The 7,448-nt window shown below is 38.3% G+C and overlaps 1 non-coding gene across 1 annotated transcript; it reads right to left on the bottom strand.

Moving 5' to 3' along the window:
* Positions 1-3,940: 3,940 nt before the first annotated feature.
* Positions 3,941-4,042, bottom strand: LOC132000425 (U6 spliceosomal RNA). Its single transcript, XR_009399300.1, has one exon. It is a non-coding gene; the product is annotated as a U6 spliceosomal RNA (small nuclear RNA).
* Positions 4,043-7,448: the final 3,406 nt, after the last annotated feature.

The raw sequence follows: 7,448 nt of genomic DNA, 5'->3' as shown, positions 1-7,448 counted from the left end.
TTTTAAAGTTTTCTAAGGACTATTTAGCGGGGCTTGTTATCATCCTGAGGTACTTAGGGACTGAAGACAATCCTTTGCAAAAGCAGACTTTATTTGTGATGCAATCAAAAGAATTCCCTGCATTCTGGGAAGTTTGATTTATGTCCTTACATGCTCATCACCTATGTGATAGGCCTGGCCCTGGTTCCCCACTCCATTCCTTGGTGCTTTGGATGGAGAGGAATTCCCTGACCCATACTATCTCTCCTATCAGGGGCTACCTAAAGATAAGTCATTCTGGAAGCATTTCCTTCTGTCTCTAGTCATCTGTGAAATGCCAAGGCTCTGCCTCTGAGGGAGCGTAACTGATAACAATAGCTTCTACCTCTCTGGTGTTGGGACTCTTCAAAGCGAGCTCAAAGACGCTGCTGTGTGCTATCCTCACCTCGATGGTTAGGACTGGCCCTTTAATGAAGAATCTAGGCTTCTGAAAAATCCCGGTGATTCGGTGATTCGTCTCTGGCAAAGGTTTTTGAGTTTGAGAGCACATTAGAAATCTTCCAGAATATTTATTTCTGCTGGTGCCTGGGCCTCTTGCCCCAAGCGTCAGAATTTGTGTGGAACAAGAGGCCCTCCAGGTGATTCTGAGTCACGTGGTTTGGCTTTCTGTGGTTTAGAAAGTCTGGTGGCTACTGGAAAGCAGGTTCCTATACATGGAATGCATCGCTGTGTCCGCAGCTGTCCCACATTAGGAGGTAATGCAATAAATCACTTGCATTTCCACTTGAAATCATGTTTGCAATCCTTTTTTGTCCATCAGAGGGGTTCTTGTGGCAGCATGAAGTTCTGGTTGTCTTTTTGGGAAAAGCTGCTGGACAGTTGTGTGTGTGTATGTTTTAAAATAACAAAAGGGAAGCATAGAAGCCAAATAAAAATCAAATTATCACCTAGGGCAATACTAGGTGTGCCATTGACTTATTTTTCTTCCCTGTCCTTGCTAGATTTTTTTCCTTTTGTCTGTTTTATTTTTTAATTAATAAGGCTCTCTTCAAGTAAGTGAGAAAATACAGATAAACTATAAGACACTTTGGCATAGATCCATCTTTCATAAATGTTCGTTTCTTTTTCACAAAATGGATTCCTAACATTAATTCTGTTTGCACCTGCTTTTAAAAAAAATGATTTTAATTATTTATTCATCACATTGAGAGAGAGAGAGAGCACAAGCAGGAGGCAGGGGAGTAGAGGGAGAAGCAGGTTTCTCACCATGCAAGGAGCCCTGATGATGTGGGACTTGATCCCAGGACCCCAGGATCGTGACCTGAGACAGTGCAGATGATTTACGACTGAGCCACCCAGGCGTCTCTGCACCTGCCTTTTTAAAAACTTTAATCTTGTACTTCCCTGTAAGCTTAAAAATGTCTTCATATTATCATTTTTTTTAAAAGATTTTATTTTTTCCTTTGACAGACAGAGATCACAAGTAAGCAGAGGCAGGCAGAGAGAGAGGGGAAGGGAAGCAGGCTCCCTGCTGAGCAGAGAGCCCGATGCGAGGCTCGATTCCAGAACCCTGGGATCATGACCCGAGCTGAAGGCAGAGGCTTTAACCGACTGAGCCGCCCAGGCGCCCCCATATTATCATTGTTTTTAACGATAGTTTCTTCTACCAAAGGAAAGGTATACCATACCTTTCTTCTACCATATTTATATCAGCCCTCTACATTGGAACTTTTAAGTTGTCATTTTTTTTAATAGACTATTTTTTTAGGGTAGTTTTAGGTTCACAGAAAAACCTAGAAGCAGGTACAGAGATATCCCATATACCCCCTGCCCCTATATATGCACAGCCTCCCCGTCATCCACCCCTTTCACCAGAGCGGCACACTTGTTATGCTAAGCCTACACTGACAGATCATTATCACCCAAAGTCCCAAGTCTCCATTAGGATTCACATTTGGTGTTATCCATACTGTGGGTCTGAATACATATAAGACGACACACATCCACTATTAAAATATCATACAATGTGGTTTCACTGCCCTAAAAATCCTCTGTATTCCTCCATCTCTCCTTCCCCTAACCCCTAGCAGCCAGAATCATATACGATAGAGACTTTCGATTCTTTTCTTTCTTTTTCCCTTCCTTCCTTCTTCCCTTCCTCCCCCCCCCCCCGCCCGCCCTCCCTTCTTCCTCTCTTCCTGCTCCTCCTCTTTCTCCTCCTTCCCCTTCTTCTTCAACAAGGTTATGGCAAAGATTCTTTATATACATCTCTTTTGGGGGAAGAGCTTGAATTTTTAATAAATAAAACACAAAATGCAGAAACGAATACCCATTTCCCATTACCCCAAATTAATTACTATTGATGTTTCAACACATTATTTCCCAGCTTTCCCATGTATATAAATATTTTTCAAGTATACATATATTCTTCTTTAAAAAAAAGAGAGGAGGAGGGCTGGGGTGCCTGGGTGGCTCAGTGGGTTGAAGTCTCTGCCTTTGGCTCAGGTCATGATCCCAGGGCCCTGGGATCGAGCCCCGCATCGCATAGGGCTCTCTGCTCGGCAGGGAGCCTGCTTCCTCCTCTCTCTCTGCCTGCCTCACTGCCTACTTGTGATCTCTCTCTGTCAAATAAATAAATAAAATCTTAAAAAAAAAAAAAAAAAAGAAGAGGAAAATGAAAACTCCCTTTGGTGACTGTCTTCTAAATTGGTCCCCTCCTTTCTCTGCAGAGGAAATAACTATGATGAGTTTGGTGCACATTATAATCCATTTTTATACATAATATACATATATCATATATGTATCAAAAACATTTAGTAAAGTCTTATTTTTTTTTACACAAACCAGTATTGTTCCGCATATATCATTCCATAGTTTGCTTTTTCATTCAGTAATCTTTCTGATAATCTGTTCCTATATAATTCTACAGAAATCGAATTCATTCCTTTATATTACAATATTACTATCTCTTATTTATCTGTTCCTTATGTATGGAAATTTAGGCTGCTCCTCTTTCTTGGGGGGGTATATTACAAATAGTAGGTGAGCATGCACATGCTTATTTCTTTCTCTTTGTAGATTTGTATCTTTTTCTGTAGGTTAGACACCAAAGGTAGAGTCATTGGGTTGGAGTAAGCATAGCGTTTTTTTGGTTTTTGTTTTTTTTAGCATAGTTTTTTTTTAATAGACAGTGTCAAAATTGTCTTCCAAAATGGATATACCTAGTTATCTTCCTACCAAGAACCTATTTCTGTATTTTCAGAACCTGTACAATGCTTGAATTTGGAAAAAATGTTAAGCTTTTACAGTGTCATAGATGAAATATAGCTTACTGTTTTCAATCCAGTTTCTCACATTAGGAGTGCAATTAAGCATCTTCAATGTTTAAACATCTCAATGTTTTCAAAGTAAACATACACTTATGGACAATTATCTGATGATTTCTCAGGGAAAATTCCTATCTGATCAAATACTGTATTTCAAGGCTTTCAGAAGATATTTTGAAATTAGCATCTAAAAATTTATAACTCTTTATATTCTTATTGAAACCGTGATAAAATATTCATTTTCCACACTCTCATAAAACTCTGGATTACTCCATCTGGGTCAATCAAATAAGCAAAAAGTGTGCCTTTTTGTTTTAATTTTTCATTTCTTTGCTTATTAGCAATGTTAATTATTTTTAAAAAATCATATCCACATTTTTAGAAATTCACATTTTTATTTATATTTCTTCTCTTTTAGACTATGGTTTCTGACGTTAGCTAACTTTTATATTGGGATATTCTCTTTCTTATTAACCCACTGTCATATAATTTGTAAATTCTTCTCAGCTTGACATCTTTTAACTTTGCTTATGATAATTTAGTTATATATACGTATTTTTAAAATTTTAAGGTTATAAGTATTAACATATTTCCATTATATTTTCTGCCTTCTCTTTTGTTTTTGATTATTTTTTAAAACTATGGACCATATGATGAATATACATGTCCACCTCATGCAAGGGCCATCCTAATCTTCTTGTATTGTTTCAAGTTTAGTACATGCTCCCAAAGTGAGCACTGCCTTCTCTTTTAAATAACTTGTGTTTCTTATGTCAAAATGCATGTGCATTATGAAAATTCATTAAAATACAAATAAAAGAAGAAAGTAAAACTCATGCAATTTTACCACCTAGAGATAAGAATTAAAAATATTTTGTCACAGACCTGTACCCCTGGGGATAAAAATATATGTTTATAAAAAATAAAAAATTAAAAAATTAAAAAATTAAAAAAATAAGCTAGGAAACATAAAAAAAATATTTTGAAGTATATCCCTCCAGACTATTTCTAGCCATCTCTACTACACATACATATTTTCTAGTAATTCTGCTGAACATGTGACTCAGGAATAATGTTCTAGGCCTGTGGTTCTCCAATGTTGGCACACACTGGAATCACACTCGAAGATGCTTGTTAGCATACAGACTGCTGGATCCCACTCCCATAATTTAGTGAGGAAACCCAAGAATTTGCATTTCTAACAAGTTCCCAGGTGACACAGATGCTGCTGGTCTTGGTACCACACTTTGAGAACCAGTTTTAGGCTCTCCCCATCTAAACTATCACATTGCAGTCATTCCCTACTTAAACACTTTTTATGGGTTTTTTTCCTGTCTACAGGACAAAGTCCAGACGGCTTGGCAAGGCCCACAAGCCTTTTATGATCTGGGCCTGAGCTGCTTCCTCTCCAGACTCACTCTTCCCACTGGGCCGGGCTCTCCACCCCAGGCGGCTGACCCATGTGGACTGTATCAACAGGTTCTGTGCTTTGCCCTGTGGGTCAGCTGACAGGAGACAGGAGGGTGGGAAAGACAACAATCGTGGTATTCCCTCCCTTTCCCTACCCTTGGGTTTCTTTCCTCTCAGGTTTGGCAGTGGCTGCCTTCCTCTACCTAATGTCCAAATCAATTTGATTCTTTCCTATAGCTATGGTTCTCACTAAGCTCTGGTCATTTTCTCCTACGTTGGCCCCTTAGGCTTTGGGACCATAACAACTTCCTGCTGTTGTTGGTCTGAGGTGAGCTTTATTATCCCCTTTGGATTCTTTTTACCTCTGTCCACACCTCTGTGGTCAATCTCTTTTTTTTTTTTAAAGATTTTATTTATTTATCAGAGAGAGAGAGGGGGAGAGAGCGAGCACAGGCACACAGAATGGCAGGCAGAGGCAGAGGGAGAAGCAGGCTCCCCACCGAGCAAGGAGCCCGATGTGGGACTCGATCCCAGGACGCTGGGATCATGACCTGAGCCGAAGGCAGCTGCTTAACCAACTGAGCCACCCAGGTGTCCCTGTGGTCAATCTCTTTATTTCATGCTCTTTGATTACCCCTTTTTGGTCACTCCTTCTCTATCCTGAAGGGACTGGCTAATCCAGGCCCTCTTTTCCTTTCTTACCTTTTTTTATTTTTTTAAAGATTACTTATTTAATTGAGATAGAGAGAGAGAGAAAACATGAGCTAGAGGGGCAGAGGGAGAGGGACAGAACCTCAAAGCACACTCCCCACTGAGCGTGGAGCCAGACACAGGGCTTAATCTCATGACCCTGAGATCACAGCCTGAGTCAAATCCAGGAGTCGGAGGCTTAAGCAACTGAGCCACCCAGGCAAATATCCTACTTTCTATTCTTATTTCCCATAAACCTTTTTTTTTTAGGCTTTTAGGCATTGGGCATCAGTCACACATTTCCCAAACATAGCTGACCCTTGACAACATGGTGGGGCCTAAGGCGCTTACTCTTAAGCTGTTGAAAATCCATGGGTAACTTTTGACTGCCCCAAAGCTTAACTACTAATATCCTACTGAAACCTACTAATATCCTACTGATAACAGAGTTGATAAACACCTTTCAGTTATGTTATATACTATATTCTAATAATAAAGGTAGATAAAAGAAAATGTTATTAAGAAAATCATAAGGAAGAGAAAGTGTATTTACAGTTCTGAACAGTACTTATTGGAAAACTCCAGGTATAAGAGGACCCACAAACCAGTGTTGTTCAAGGGTCAACTATACCATGTAGTTCACAATCCCTTGCTTTTCTCTCTGGCTGAAAAGTCCTTTTACTTTATGCAGAAAATTGTTCTTCTGCCTTTAATCCATAGGTAAAATTCATTGTCCCCATAAAGACTTCCCTTCTCTTCAAATTTACTTCGTATTTCTGGGACTTTTTCATATACAGATATATGGAGATATGTTTCACAAACCATAAAATCACTCATTTAAAGCATACAGTTCAGTGGCTTCTAGAATATTCTGAGTTATGCAACCATCACCACAATCTGATTTCTGAACATTTCATCACCCCTAAAAGAAACGATGTATCCATTAGTGGTCACTCCCTCACTCCTCTCAGCCCCTGAGAGGGGCAAACCATTCACCTACTTTCTTTCTCTATGGTTTTGCCTATGCTGGATATTTCACGTAAACAGAATCATACACTCTAGTTTTGTGACTGACTTCTTTCACTTAGTTTAATATTATTATGGTTTATTCATGTTGCAGCATGTATCAGTCTGCCCTTTTTATGGCCAAATAATATTCCACTATACAGATATGAGACATTTTGTTTATCCATTCACCAATTGATATAGACATGTGGGCTGTTTCCAGTTTTTGGCTATTATGAACAATTCTGGTATGAACATTCATGGACAAGTTTTTGTATGGACATATTTTCACTTCTCTTGTGTATATACCTAGGAGTGGAATGTCAGGGTCCTGTAGAAACTCTGTTTAACATTTCAAGGAACTACCAAAGTGTTTTTCAAAGTGCCTCTACCATTTTACATTCTTACCAGCAGTGTATGAAGATTTTGATTTTTCTACATCCTTCTCAACAGTTGTTATCTGTTTTTTTAATTATACCATCCTAACTTGCATGATGAAATATCTCCTTGTGATTTTGATTTGCATTTCTCTAATTATTAAGGAAGTTGACCATCTTTTTATATGCTTATTAGCCATTTGTGTGTCTTCTTAGGAAAAATGTCTGTTCTGAAGTCCTTTACATATTCTGGATATTAGACTCTTATCATAGATTTGATTGGCAAGTATTTGTTTCCATGCTGTGTGTTGTCTTTTCACTTTCTTGATGGTGTCCTTTGAAGCACAAAAGTTTTTCATAATTCTGATGAAAATTGATTTATTTATTTTTAATTTGGTTATTTATGTTTGGGGTATTGTATCTAGGAAACCATTACTTAACCCAGGGAATGAAGGCTTATTCTAATATTTTCTTTGGAGTTTTCCAGCTTACTCTTACATTTAGATTTTTAATACATTTTCAGTTAATTTCTGCATATGGTGTGTGAGGAAGGTCCAACTTTTTTTTTTTAATATGTAAATATTCAGTTGTCCCAGTACCATTTGTTGAAAAGACTTTTATTTTTCCCATTCAATCATCTTCCCACCCTTCTTAAAAGTCA

The sequence above is a fragment of the Mustela nigripes genome, chromosome 13 (assembly GCF_022355385.1).
Source record: "Mustela nigripes isolate SB6536 chromosome 13, MUSNIG.SB6536, whole genome shotgun sequence".
Lineage (NCBI taxonomy): Eukaryota > Metazoa > Chordata > Mammalia > Carnivora > Mustelidae > Mustela > Mustela nigripes.
Note: the sequence above shows the minus strand (reverse complement) of the source record. Positions and strands in the feature narration are given on the sequence as shown.